Source organism: Tachysurus vachellii, chromosome 1 (assembly GCF_030014155.1).
Source record: "Tachysurus vachellii isolate PV-2020 chromosome 1, HZAU_Pvac_v1, whole genome shotgun sequence".
In the NCBI taxonomy this organism is placed as follows: domain Eukaryota; kingdom Metazoa; phylum Chordata; class Actinopteri; order Siluriformes; family Bagridae; genus Tachysurus; species Tachysurus vachellii.
The window spans coordinates 43,567,716-43,583,275 of NC_083460.1; the positions used below are offsets into that span (position 1 = coordinate 43,567,716).

Sequence of the window (15,560 nt, forward strand, 5' to 3'; positions counted from 1 at the left end):
CATGTTAGGGCATATGAAGGATGTGGCATTGGAGGAAATATTAAGGCTAATTAACATGATATGGAATACAGGTAAAATCCCGCATGGCTGGAAACAGGCAGTGATAGTCCCAATACTCAAACCTGGTAAGAATGCTGTAGACCCGTCAAGCTATAGACCTATAGCATTAACATCACAATTAGGAAAGGTCATGGAGAGGATGGTAACAGACAGGTTAAGTTACCATATGGAAAACAAGGGTCTCTTTTCAGCGTATCAGTCTGGTTTTCGTAAGGGAAGGGGGACAATGGACTCTGTTTTGTGCTTGGAAGCAGAAGTTAGGAAAGCACAAACTAATAAGGAAAGTGTAATTGCTGTGTTCTTTGACGTCGAAAAAGTATATGATATGTTTTGGAAGGATGGACTACTTATCAAACTTAACAAATTAGGAATAAAAGGTAAATTATTTGGTTGGATACTAGACTTCCTGGACAGAAGAACTATAGAGGTTAAGGTTGGTACAGAGTATTCAAGTAGGCATATTGTGGAAAATGGTACCCCACAAGGTAGTGTCTGCAGCCCCATACTATTCAATATCATGATAAATGACATTTTTGATCAAGTAAGCGGAAATGTAGGTAAGTCACTTTATGTAGACGATGGAGCACTCTGGGTTAGGGGCGAAATGTGGAATACTTAAGAAAGAAAATGCAAAATGCAATAGAGAAAGTTGAACAATGGACTTATAAATGGGGGTTTAAGCTATCAATTCAAAAAACTCATTATATGCTTCTCTAAGCGCCATAAGGTAGTGCCACTGAAATTGTATGGACAAGATTTAGAACAAGTTAAAATGGTGAGATTTCTAGGAGTTGTTTTTGATGAGAGGCTGACTTGGTGTCAACATATTAATAAGGTCAGAAATAAATGCAAAAAGATTAACAACTTGTTGAGATGTCTGTCAGGGTGAGACTGGGGAGCGAGTAGAGCGTCGCTAATAAGCATTTATCAGGCTCTCATGAGAACTGCCACAGACTATGGTTGTTTAGCGTATATGTCAGCATCAGATTCCAACCTTAGAAAGCTTGATGTGGAGCAGGCACAGGCTCTCCGGATTTGTACTAGGGCATTTAAAACGTCACCAGTAACTGCATTACAGGTGGAGGCAGGAGAGATGCCGCTACGTATTAGGAGGGTCAAGATTATGTTGGTATATTGGACTAATCTGCAAGGACATAATATGATGCACCAAACAAAAACTGTCTTGCAAGACTGCGCAGAGCATAGTACAAGAAATCTTTACAGTTTTGGGTGGGTTGGGAATGCTAAGGCTCAAAATGCAGGTCTCAATCAGCTGCGAATTAGACCCACTGTGACCATGTCCGCGATACCACCCTGGAAATTTATACAACCAGCTGTAAATATAAACCTACGACAAATAATAAAAGAAAACACAAAAAGAATGCCAGAGTGGTTAATAGTTCAAAACTATGTAAAGTACCAAGAGGAACTATTCATATTTACAGATGGATCAAAACAGCCAGAAACAGGCCGAACTGGTGCAGCATTTTTTATTCCCAGGTATGAAGTAGCAGTCAAGAAGAGGACAACAGATTACCTGTCAATCTTCACTGTGGAGTTAGCAGCAATTTTAATGGCATTAGGGTGGGTGGAGGTCAATAATCCGGACACAGATGTCATTATAGCCTCAGACAGCCTATCAGCATTATCAAGCATTCAGTCAGGGAGAGCGTCATGTAGACAAGACCTCATTCATCAAGTATTCCACTTGCTTCTCATACTTCACAATAAAAGAATAGGGGTCTCCTTCCTTTGGGTCCCTGCCCATGTAGGGGTGGAAGGAAATGAAATTGTGGATATACTAGCAAAAAACTCTACAAAGCAGGAAACAGTTGGTGTGCACATACCAATAAGTAGAACAGAGGTCAAAACTATCATAAAGCAACACTCACTTAAAATATGGCAGGAATATTGGAACACAGCGGATACAGGACGTCACTTATACAATATACAAAACCAGGTAGCCACAAGCATGAGGAAGGGCAGAAGCCCAAGGGATGAGATGCTAATCTCACGGCTTAGACTGGGTCACACTGGTTTAAATGCAATACTGTACAGAATAGGAAGACATCCCACTGGACTATGCACTGAATGTAAAGTACTAGAGACAGTAAAGCATATACTGTTAGACTGTAAAAAGTATGAAGAAGATAGGGCAGAGTTAAAGGCACGCATGGATGGACAAAGCATGACACTTGAACATTTATTAGGTAAAGCGTCTATGGGAATACACAAATTAGTGATTTTGTTTTGGAAATTTTACTGGGATAAGTGAAAGAATCTAATTTTTTTTTTTCTCTCCTCCCTTTGTCCTTTGATGTCATTCTACTGCCCACACTCCAGTCTAGTAGGTGGCGGTAATGCACCTTTAAGCTGAGTTGCCAACCGCCATAAAACTCAAAAGAAGAAGAAGAAGAGAGGTTTGTTGTTTGTCTCCTGCGAGTTTTAAGGCTAATATATAGAGTAAATAACCACTGACAAAGTGTGTTAAAGCGTCTGTATTTGGCTGACCGAGTGTTATTACTACTTTTATTTGTGTATATAATGTGTACAAGAGTAAAGTTTATGACTTGTTTCTTCTGAGTCTGCTGCACAGAGCAGCCGAAGCTACGCTAATTCTCGTGACTATCTGACTGCTTTCCTACAGTTTAGTTTAGTTAACGATGTGACTGGGAGGAATTCATGGACCAGTTGGGACTTACCTCGGACGTGCTTTGGAGTATCGTTGCTATGGCGATAAAGGATCGTGCTGCTGTTCGGTAGAGGAGGGACTACAGAAAGATGTACAGCTTCAGAGGAGGGAATTCCGTGTTCCAGCCGCCTGGGAAGCCGTTCAGGTGATTTGTTTATTGTTTTATTTCAGCTCGTAAGGGTGCATAGATATCTACACTGTGTGAAAACTACATATCCCATGAACACTTGAGCTACTGTTAGCATGTGGCTAGATGTCACCTTGGCTACGGCAGTTCATTGGACCGAATGCGTCAATAGAGCCGCCATCTTGGACCGGGGACCCCCTCCTCTTTAATGCATCAGTGTCAATGTAGGCAAAGGGAAATAAAATCACCATAAATTGTCATGAATGTCATTTTCTAGTTTTTTTTGGTTCGTTCCAACAGTCAGACATGTATTTATCATTGAGTCCAGAGAACATTTAAGGTTTTGGTATGAAGATAATCTACTTTTTCACAATATAATGCTGACGTCTCTGTTTATCACTTGGGAATCTACAAAGATTCAGATTATTTTATTTAATACCATGTCAGCAATCAAAGCTGTTTTCATGGCAAAAAATATCTTATAAATACAATAAAAACAAAACAAATATAAACAGCAAGTCATATTATACAATTTTTTATTTTAATTAACATACGATAAAAAAATCCAAACCATTTTCAGACATAATGTCATTAAATCTGTCCTTAAGTGAAGTAAGTTGATAAAAGAGCATTGTAGAGGTTCTAGCCCTTTTTTAGGGTGGCTCCAGCCCCCTGTGTGTGATCTCAGCCACCCTAAAACTAGAAGTATAATTTTTACTTTCAAAAATAAAAATGACGTTAAAATGCAGGACGTGTCGTTGATGGGAAAGAAAATGATTTATCAGTTTGATCCATGAGCGAATCTTTTACGTGCTGCGTTCAAAAGTGCGTCATCAGCTGTCTGCTTTATCTGACCTGAGAAGCACAGAGTCAGTCAGAGCTGGAGGCGTTTATCTAGAACATTAATCGGCGGAAAGCCACAAAGACGGTTATAGAAGGTGTTTTATAAATGTGATAAATGTTGTTATAAATTTTACAAATTGTTTACAAGGTTGTGTTTTGTGTCTGTTTCTCCCACAAAAGCATGTTTTTCAAATGAGAACGTATTACTATAAGCCCACCCTAGTAGTTTTCATTGTTTAATTAAAGATGTATTTATTGTGAGGATGTATTTTATATCATCCCACAAGTAAAAGTTTGTTGGAGGTACAGTAATAAAAAGTTGTACTACTACTGCATGTTTCTGCTATAGTAGTGAACTTAATGTACACAGATGTGTGTGTGGCTGTAGTGTATATATACAGTACTGTGGTGACATTTAAAATAAATCACTTATACCAGTCAAATTTCACTATTCTTATTAACACAAACTAAATATTAATGCAAACAATCCATTCAATACTAAATAAAAACAACATTTATTGATTTGGTCTTTGTGAATATTAGTTTATTAATGACTGCATTCATTGGACACACTGTTTGTAGAGAATGCACACACACATGAATTGATTTGATTCAAGACTGGCATCATTACATCATGCATAAAATTTTGGTGTCCACTTTTGTCATTTTAAACAATAGCATAACTTTTGGCTTACTATGTAGTCATATAATATAAAACTCTTCTTGTTTTAAATTGTCACTGAGGCCTAAAGATGAAACCCTAGAAGCGCCCCTGCTATCTATGGATAATTCTCCACCCTTTTCTTTCAGCCGACCAGAGTCCGCTCTTCCAGAACCAGAACCCATGCAGGTGGATCCTACTGGTCTCTCACTGTCAGAGCGTCATGGAAGACTTACTCTAGGATTGTGTCTATACTGTGGAGCATCGGGGCATACCATCATCTCATGCCCCATTCGCCCACCACCACACCTGGTGAGTGTTATTCAGCCTGATCCATCTTTTTACTCACCATTGTAAACTCAATGTCTGATATGTGTTCCCCATCACTCTGTTTCAGTCTCAGCCCTCCTCCATTCCGGATTAACTAATTAAACCACATAAGTCCGTCCCACACCACTGTATTAATAGATAAAGTGCTGTGATCTGATAAAACATTTAATAAGGTGTTAATATGATCAATTCTGCTCATAAAACATTTCTCAGTAATGAATGAAATGAAAAAAATGTACCTTTTTTTTTTTTTCTTTTTTTTTGTGTTTACAATGTTAACAAACTTATTCATGCTGTACCTGTTCCATCCTCCACATTTTGCTCACCTAGTTTCTCTGGCACATCCTTCTCTACCTTTTCACACAAATGGACACTGAGCTGCTCACTAGGGAGGAATCATGTATGAAAGTTACCACTTGCTTACTTGATCCCCTCCCTACAAGCTTGTTTAAATCCTGTTTGTATTCATTGTGCCCTGCTGTTCTCAGTATTGTAAATGATTCCTGCAGACTGGTGTTGTGCCAGCAGCGTTGACTGGTGACTGGTTTTGTCTGTACGGGTGTTCCTCAGGGTTCCATCTTAGGCCCCTTACTTTTTAGCATGTACATATTTCCACTTGGATTGCTTTTAAGATCACTTGGGCTTAATTATCACTTTTATGCGGACGACACTCAGATTTATATTCACTCTAAGCCTAATCAAAATTTGGACCTTTCTTTTTTAACACACTGTATCGCTGAGACAAAAACGTGTCTCAAAATTGTTTGTTCCTCAACGCTGATAAGACAGAGCTTGTCTTGCTTATTGGTGCCCCTCACCAGCTTCGCAAAGCTGGCTCACTGTTTCTAAACGTAGATGGCTCTGTTCTGGAAGTACAAACCAAATGAAAAAATCTAGGAGTAATCTTTGATTCAAGTTTGTCTTTTGACCCTCACGTTCGGCACATTGTAAAGAACTCATTTTTTCATCTCAGAAATATGGCTAGACTTCACCCTATGTTATCCCGTTCAGTGACTGAAAGGCTTATTAAGACTTTTGTGTTCTCCCGCTTTGACTATTGCAATGCACTTCTGGCTGGGGTTCCTAAATCCACACTTAATAAACTGCAATGTGTGCAAAATTCAGCTGCTAGGATCCTGACTGGAGTCAGGCAAAATGAGCACATTACACCAATTCTCAAGTCCTTGCACTGGCTTCAGGTCAGGTTCTGAGTAGATTTTAAAGTCCTCATGCTTACATACGAGGCACTGCATGGTCTTGCCCCCCGGTATCTGTGTGCACTTTTAACTTTATACACACCCAAGCGTTACTTCTGCTCCTCACAAGCAGGACTGTTGGTAGTCCCACAGACACGGCTGTGTTCTGTAGGGGATTGGGCTTTTTCCTCGTACGCGCCTAGACTTTGGAACGCAATCCGTCCTCACATCAGAGGCACCCAGAACTTTAGTACTTTTAAATCTCTTTTAAAAACTCGTTTTTTTAGGGTAGCTTTTTCTTGACTACTTTATTTTTGTGTGTGTATTACTTGTTTTACTTTGAGTGTGTTGTATTCTTATTTGTTTTTTATGTAAAGTGCATAGAAGGTGTATAAGTGCATAGACATTGTAGTTCCAGCCTGAAGAAACATTGCACTAAGAGACTCACAATTTAACTAAAACTTTTTTAATTTTTTTATCTTCAATGTTTAACAATTAACATAATGATATTTACGTAACATAATTCAAAACATAAACGGAACACAACTCGTAAACGGAACACAACTCAAACAATCTTCTATAATGTACTGTATAAAATAATATACAACAATACACTTGAACAAAACAATAACAATAAACATAACTGAACTATATGATTAACATGGAACAAAACAACTCAAAAGGGAACAAAACAGACAAGGACCATTGCAATGTTGCTAATGATGTTTAGCATCCTGCGGTTTCCCACATTGTTCAGATCTGTGCTCATAGGGGATAAGAAAAAGGAAAGACAGCCATAAATCAGATGTTCCTTCTGAAAACTATATAAACACCTTTATGACTGAAAAAGCAATAATGCTGCAACACTCACCAAAGAACAAAGTAAAGACCAAGCTGGTGAGTTCCAGAATGATGCAGGAGGTGGTCAGACATTTAATTGCTGTATCCTCACTCCTCACCACCTAGAATATGTTGGACAGGGCGCCCAGAATCACACTTGCGTACAAAAGCCATTTGGTTGCCGGCCACAACCGCCTGGATGCCGAGAACAACACTCACCAATGAAACCAGTGCAAATTAAGCTGAAGAGTTCCAATATGATGCAAAAGGCGGTCAGCCATTTAAGGACCTCCTCACCGTTCTGCATCACCTCGAAGACATTGGCCACGGCGACCAACATCACGTCTAGATGAACAAATCCACCTGGTTGCCGCCGACAAACCACCTAAGCTGATGAAAAAATTTAATTTATAGAAAATATATAAATTACATAGAAATTTCTATACTTCTGCACAAATAAAGACGGACTTACTGGATTCTCTTCACGCCGCAGCCACGCCTCCTCTTCACGCTGCGCATCCGCTTCACGCCGCAGCCTCGCCTTCTCGACACGCCCGCAGCCACGCCTCCTATTCATGCCGCGCATCCGCTTCATGCCACAGCCGCACCTCCTCTTCACGCCGCAGCTGTGCCTCCTCTTCACGCCGCAGCCGCGCCTTCGTGACACGCCGCAGCCGCGCCTCCTCTTCACACTGCGCATCCGCTTCATGCCGCAGCCTCGCCTTCTCTTCACGCTGCGCATCCGCTTCACGCCGCAGCCTCGCCTTCTCTTCACGCCGCGCATCCGCTTCACGCTGCCACCTCTCCTCCTCTTCACGCTGCCGCCTCTCCAACATTAATTTTTTTTATTAAAAAAAAGAATAAAACAAAAAAAGCAATTCAGCCTAAATTTATTATTTATTTATTTTTAACGACAATGTAAATTAAAATACAAAAATGAAAAAGAAAATCTGCAGAAATAACAATATAACTTACAATTGTAACTTCTCTCATTGACCATGTTCAGCTCTGTAAGTGCCGATAAGGGATAAGAAAAAACAATGAAAGCAAGTCCATAAATCAGATGTTCCTTCTGAAAACTATATCTACACCTTTATGACCAATGAACAGAAGGTAAAGCAACGTGAGCCCTTCCAAGGCGATGCACACGTCGATCAGCCATTTAAGGGGCTCTGAACCGTCGTGCACCACCTTTTTTTTGGTTGGCTGCTAGAGATGAGCCGGATACTCGGCTGAAACGAGTATCCGGTACGGATAAAGCACTTCTGCTGAGTACGAGTATTATACGAGTAATACGAGTCAATATCTGTGCTCGGATTGAATGAAAATCATCATTGGGTAGCTGATTGTGTCAGCGTTCTGTGATAGGCTAGTCACAGCGCCCCTCCCCTACAGTGATAGGCTAGTCACAGCGCCCTTCCCCTACAGTGATAGGCTAGTCACAGTGCCCCTCCCCTACAGTGATAGGCTAGTCACAGCGCCCCTCCCCTACAGTGATAGGCTAGTCACAGCGCCCCTCCCCTACACACATACAGATGTATTGTGTTGCTGTGTCTCGCTCTGCTCACTTACAGTCACACACAGAACAGCTCTCTGTCTCTCCCTCAGTCACTCGGGTTCGCGGGTCTTTTCCGTTAACGTTTAGGGTTTCTTCAGCTTTTTACTTCGGGTTGTAACGTTAATAATACGTACTTACTAACCAGTAGAGTTCTGGTAAACGTGGGTTCGTTCAGACGTGGTGCTTGCTTGGTAGAATGCGACTCACATTGCGTCTCTGCCTGTCGGAGATTTTTTTTCTTTTTTAAACCTTCAGCTGTCTCTAACCAGTAACCAGACACTGAGTGTCTGACACGTTTTTGCTGTATTTCATAAAAACATAAAGGTAGTAATCTAGTATTATAAATATTACAAATTAATTATTACCGGTTAAAGCCCCGCCCGTTCCAAGATAAACCCCGCCTACTTCCGGGTTAGGCCCCACCCACTCCGATTATACAGATAATTCATATGGTTAACAGATACGGATACAGATACAGATAATGCTGTACTCGCTCATCCCTATTGGCTGCACTGCCGCACAGCATAGCGAACCCAAACACAAACTTTGCCACCGTCTTTTTTGTTTCTACCCGATTGACGTTGAGCTGCTGCGAGAGAGAAACACCACATGACCACAATAGCAACAGTACAGAAATCATTATTGCAGCACATTGTATACAAGCAAACCAACAGGAAATGCTGCATTTATCCTACATTCTAGTGCGTCCCTACAAGATAATGCATTTAACTTGGAACGAAATACGATTTATTGGAAATTATATATATTTATGTATGTATATATATATATATATGTGTGTGTGTGTGTGTGTGTGTGTGTGTGAGATGCAAAAGGACATGAAACTCTAGGATTAGTGTTTACTTCTGAGGTCAAATTAGTGTCCATCTAATTTCAGTCAATGAGAGGACAATTAGGTCTCTGTGAGTGTCCTATTTTAATTAAAGAACACAGATATATCAAAGTCTGATGTTCATGACGTGTGTTTGTTGATGTGGATCACGGCAAAAACAAGGGAGATTTCTGACGCCTTCAGAGAAAGAGTTATTTTTGCTCATCAGGCTGGAAAAGGTTCCAAAATCATCGTGAAAGAGTTTGGAGTGTAAAAATCTATAGTCAGTGTTACCTATGAAATGATGACATTAACTTGGATCTGGATTTTGTCTTTTATTTCTCTCGTGCAGAACTCACAATGTACACATTTGGTCCTTGCTGCTGTTGTTTTCTTGTTGGAGTTTAGAACTGCAGATCGATGCCAGAGCTGTGTTTTTTTGTGGGTTTTTTCTCCTGCGAGTTTTAAGGCTAATATATAGCGTAAATAACCACTGACAAAGTGTGTTAAAGCGTCTGTATTTGGCTGACCAAGTGTTATTACTACTTTTATTTGTGTATATAATGTGTACAAGAGTAAAGTTTACGACTTGTTCCTTCTGAGTCTGCATTACTTTAGTGCATTATTAACCCTCACGGTGTGTTGATAGAAATGTTAAGAGTGGAGTAACTGCCATAGCACCAACATCTGGTTATCCTTATGTGACAATCTCATCCAATACAATAAACAAAGTGAAATTAATGCAGCAAAACCAGAAAAACCAAATAAAAGACAACAAAGGCAGGAAGAAGGAAGTTATGGAAACTAAACTAAAGGAAATGGGGACACTGTTGTATGAAATAAAGAAACTGAATGTATCTGATTAAAACTGTGAAGAAGAGATCCAGGAGGAAGCTGATACAACAACAGGAGGAACAGACACTGTACCTAGACAGTTGGATAAAGACCCATCATCTTGCTGAAAGAAGATTATTGAATTGTTCTAAGTTTTCTTTTTCATTTTATAGAACGATAAGTTTTCTTTACCTTTTATACCAACTTACGTAATCGTTTGTATGCTCAAGAAATGATGTAATGTTCAGTAGCATGTTTAAATGTCAAGATAGAGAGTAACATTGAAAGCTTGATGTGAAATCACAAGGTTTTGTGTCAGCAGTATAAAAAACACACAGTCGGCATAAAAACAGCAGCGGCAAAAAACCTGAAGAACTAATTATATTTATATATGTATATTTATGTATATACATTATTTTTCACTTATATTTTCATATTTTATATAGTTTTTTATATAGTTGATACTTTTTTATTTATCTATCTCCTTTTGGTTTTTTTTTTATCCTAAATTGTATTCCTTTTTTTATGCTTATATACCGGACAGTTGTAAAAAGCATGTGACTGCATGTCGTACCCTGTATGTACGTGTACGTGACCAATAACTTTGGGTTTTTTTTTTAACTTGGAGACTGTTTCTTGGTTTGTAATTTTATTTTCTTCTACTTACGCTAGAATTGTTTGATTATTTGAAGCAGATTTTATTTGTAATTTTCCATATTTTCCATTTTACATATATTACACACATTTATCTGTATTACACTGCTTTTAATAAAAACAAGGCCTCCCATTGTGAGGATCCTGAAAACACAAGAAGGTCTAAGTCTGACTCCTTCATCTAAAGATACAAACAATAGATTAGGTAGAAGAACTTGAAGAGGACCGAGGGACTTGGAAGGACACCTGCGTTCAAGGTAAGACCAACTCTGATAGCTGATCTTGTTTTCAATACTAACCCAGTTAGGTAATAATAGTGTGGAAGGTTTTCTACACAATCCCAAAACAAGTGTCACTGAGGGACACGTACGTCAGTATAAATGACTTCAGGTGTAATATCTTTTTGGTCAGAGCAGCGTGTCACAGCAGGTTAGAGTACAGTTATAGTGTACAAGGGATTAAAACCTTCATATTGTTCATAATATGTGGACTTGGTGTATAACTACATTATATTTACACATAAAGACAATTTCACCGGCTATTATTGGCTTTACGGAAGTGACGTTTCCCAACTGGAGTCTTCTGAATGCTGACCTGTCCTGTATTATGCAAGGGTAAAAGTGCATGAAGAGAACTATGAACGTAGACAACTCATTAATAAATATATAGTAATATTAATGTGATGATTAGGCTTTTTTCTGGATATAACAATGCTATTCATCTTGTGTTCAAATTAACATTCATCCAAGACTGACAGCAATTAGCAGGAATTATTTAGAATGGTCCTTGCTACATCAGTATTGCTAAAGATACTCTTCAGTTGTTGTTGGTTTTTTTTGTCTAAATAAAAATCTAATATTTTGAAGCTTTGAATTCAAATGAACAATTTGGTCGATAACATTTGAGTTTAGTAGGAAAGGGAAAATATCTATAAAATTATAATTCTATAAGACAATGAACATATAGGAGAATAATGACATTTTGCTTCCACACAGAATCAACAATTATTGCTGATATTTTCTTAAAATGTTTCATTTATAAAGTAAATAAACTATGTCTATAGAATTAGTAATCAATGCACATGACCTCTTTTTTATGTCCACTAAACACAATGTGAGTGACTATCTAAGGAAAAATCAGAGTAAACATTTATTAGATAAACATGTATTGGGCATGAATTTGCATTATTCACTATTCAATATTATCTTTTTGTGTACAGACTTCGAGCAATCTTGGAGAAACACTGACTGGAAGTGAGTGATCAATTTTGGAATGTTTTGTGCTTGATATTCCATGTATCTAAAGAAATATTACAAATCTGCATAGTTTGCAAGAAAATAGACCAAAACTTAAATAAAGAGTTTGACTACATACATCATCCTTGTTGTGGTGAAACTAAATCACTTTGGTCAGAAGTCACGTCATTAGTTCAGTAGCAGTGATCTGTGTGTAATTTAAATGTCAAGGAGAATTCAGCTAATGAAGCAACATTAAATCCACTAGTAAAAAGAATGAGGCAGCACCAAAACTCTGCAGGTCACGGCAAACACTTTTTTTAGTGTATACAGTAAAATGTTCAAATAATTAACTGTCTTTTCTTTAAATCAATCAGATTTACCCCACAAATGATTTCGAAACTCGAAATGTGTTTATACCAAACAGCCCAAGCAATCTGAAATCTGAGTTAAGTGAACTTCTTGAATTTATTGAAAACCGCCAAGACATCAGGCAGTTCAGAATACTGCTTCATGGAGCAGCTGGGAAGTCCTGCTTTGTGAACTCAGTGAGGAGCGTATACAAGGAAAGAATTGTATTCGGGGCAGCGGAGGGGACATCTGCTGGAAAGAGCTGCACAAAAAAGCTGCAGATTCCCTGCAGACTGGTGTTGTGTCAGCAGCATTGAATTCATTACTCAGGAGAACAGTCTAAAATCTGAACAGGACAAAATGTTAATAAAACGTGAAGAAACAAGCAGGTATAGAAGTCGTAGTTTAGTGAGAAGAAATGTTTACCTTCAGTAACTCCTTCTGGTCAATCAGAGTCCTCTTCCTCTCATTGTTCTTCCTCCAGGTGAGTGATGGACTCACTGTTCTCAGCCTGGAGGATACTGTGAGCCTCCTGCTCTCGCTCGTACTCCTAAAACACACGTGTGGTTCAAACTCAGATGCTTTCACATGTTCACACTCATAAGGAGGAAACACACACACATATACACACACATTTATTTATTTATTTTTAACATTCAACTTCAGCACACAAACACAAGGTCCTCAGCACACAAGCAGAATAAACGACAAGGTTCCATGGTTTTTGACTAGTCTATTGTGAACTGAAGTAGGATCATCCCTGCAGAGATTCCTGCAGTAATTAACAAGCAGGGACAGACTCCATTTCCCTTGGTATCTTTTCTCCATGCCTGTGATATCCTGGTGGAATCTCTCCCCATGCTCATCACTCACTGCCCCACACCATTGGGACTGCAAAAGACATGGACTTTTTCTTCTTGTTTAGCAGATGATGATGCAGATAAATGATTCAGGTCAGTTACAACAATAATGAGGGGCCCAGCTCTTGTCTTGATCACCTAATTTTCACTATATAGTTGGTATGATGGTTTTTTTACTTTCATACTTCACTTGTGAGGTGCAAATGTAACCTCCTCACACATGTAGTAGAAGTTATCTGCATTGTTTACACAGTTTCAAGGCATCTTGGTTTCTGAGGGAAAATATCACGCAAATGTTCCTTGGAAATGTTACCAAATGTACCTGACTGATGTGTAGCTATGGCCAAGACAAATGTACACTGCAATAAAAGACCAATAAATTACAGTTAGGTAATAATCTTTCATCTCAAAGTGAGTAGAAATGTATAAACTTTCATATGGTACCATTTTCATCCTTCTACCATACTTTGTCGAGAATTTACAAGGCATCATGTTCATCATATTACAGTTAGCACATTTTATCTCTGAATTTGATCATTTCCCAAAATTTGTCGAGCAGTGTTACCTTTAATATTAAGTCAAATTCCACATCCTAGTTCAACACCATTGCCACAGCAAATTTAACATTAAAGCACCATAAAGTTAGTGTGGCTTTTTCAGGATCTATAAAAAATAAACAGGACATTTGGACAGATTGTTTTAAATGTCACTCATATATCCACTCGTATTAATAATAACTCCTAATAATTTCTTGTTTATAGAATCATTGCTTAAAAGCAATATTGCAATCACAATTGGGCAATGATTAGCCATGGCCAAAACACAGCTTTTCTCATATTCTGATATTCAGTATAGCCGCATTTGCTTTTGCAATATTTATCATTCATTCATTCATTCATTCATCTTCTACCGCTTATCCGAACTACCTCGGGTCACGGGGTGATCTCAGGCGTCATCGGGCATCAAGGCAGGATACACCCTGGACGGAGTGCCAACCCATCGCAGGGCACACACACACACTCTCATTCACTCATGCAATCACACACTACAGACAATTTTCCAGAGATGCCAATCAACCTACCATGCATGTCTTTGGACTGGGGGAGGAAACCGGAGTACCCGGAGGAAACCCCCAAGGCACGGGGAGAACATACAAACTCCACACACACAAGGTGGAGGCGGGAATCGAACCCCGACCCTGGAGGTGTGAGGCGAACGTGCAAACCACTAAGCCACCGTGCTTAGATTGGTTAGCTGGCCCAGTGTGTTGTGATTCGCAAACCGCCTAGTGCACGTTTTTCGGAAACGTCACACCCCTTACCTTTACCAGTAGTCTTATTTAATATTCACGGAGGAGGAGTTTATGTAAATATTGGGCTTAGTGACGTCAGCAACCCTGGAGGAATGTCGTGTAGTCCATACCGGCCGTTTGCTGTAGTCCTTAGAAATGGATTTCTTTAAAAGCAAATATCTCCCTTTGCTTAAAACTTTGAACGTTGTAACTTTGCAGATGTTGTTTATGCTCAAACAGGAACATTACACACTATCTAAAGTTAGAAAAGTGAAATCGTGTTTTACCACCCCTTTAATTTAGAGAAATAATTGCAATAAATAAAGCAATATGTGTGGTGGAGACAGGAACATAAAGTTAAATTAAATAAAAACAAGATGCAACCAAGATATAAAATGTCATGAGGAAATTGAGAAAGAAGAAACTGAAAGAAAAATAGATCAACTACACAAAAGGAGTTCAGGAATAGATGGATTAGGGAGTGAAGTTTATACTTGTTTAAAGGTATTTTAATAAAGATTTTAAAAGTGTTTGGTGAAAAGGGTTTAAAAAGAAGACACTTTTAAAGGAAAAGAAATAAATGAAGATCACAACTGTGAGTCAATCATCTGTGGAGAAACAAATTTGAGATCCAATTAAAGAGGTAAAAATAATCTCTAAACATCTGTAACACATGGATGTGTATTTGTGTAATCAGTGTGATGATGTGATGATATCTGTGTGTTGTGTGTAGATGCTGAAGGATTTGACTTTGGATTGTAAAAGATGTTAAAGTGTTAAGTTGTAGCTGAGAGGATAAAAGGATGTGATCAGTCACAGTTATGGATCTTCTACATCTGAATATGAATGATTCAGCTCCCAAACTGCTGGAAATGTGGGACGTGTTCTAACGCTTCACCTCCATAACTGCTTTATCCTGCAAAAATGGTCTGAGGAGAGATTCCTGTCATACACCAGACCTGGTGAGTGTCTTATCATTAATGCTGAAAAACACAACAGGACAGAATTACAGACACATTTAAACACATTGCTTATGAACAACAGAAGCATAAATACACACATTAGATGTGACATTTTACAGCACACAGTGAATATTACTCAACATCATACAGTAAAGAGACAGTAAGTCAGTAACTCACTGTAGTGTCTCCAGTTTACAGTGTGGATCCTTCTGTAGATCAGAGAGCAGCTTCACTCCT

General features: G+C 38.8%; 1 long non-coding RNA gene across 1 annotated transcript; it reads left to right on the top strand.

The window, feature by feature from the left end:
* Window positions 1-2,711: 2,711 nt before the first annotated feature.
* On the top strand, window positions 2,712-6,685 carry LOC132851639 (uncharacterized). Its single transcript, XR_009649052.1, has 3 exons — window positions 2,712-2,897; window positions 4,533-4,695; window positions 4,781-6,685. It is a non-coding gene; the product is annotated as an uncharacterized LOC132851639 (long non-coding RNA).
* The last annotated feature ends 8,875 nt before the right edge of the window (window positions 6,686-15,560 follow it).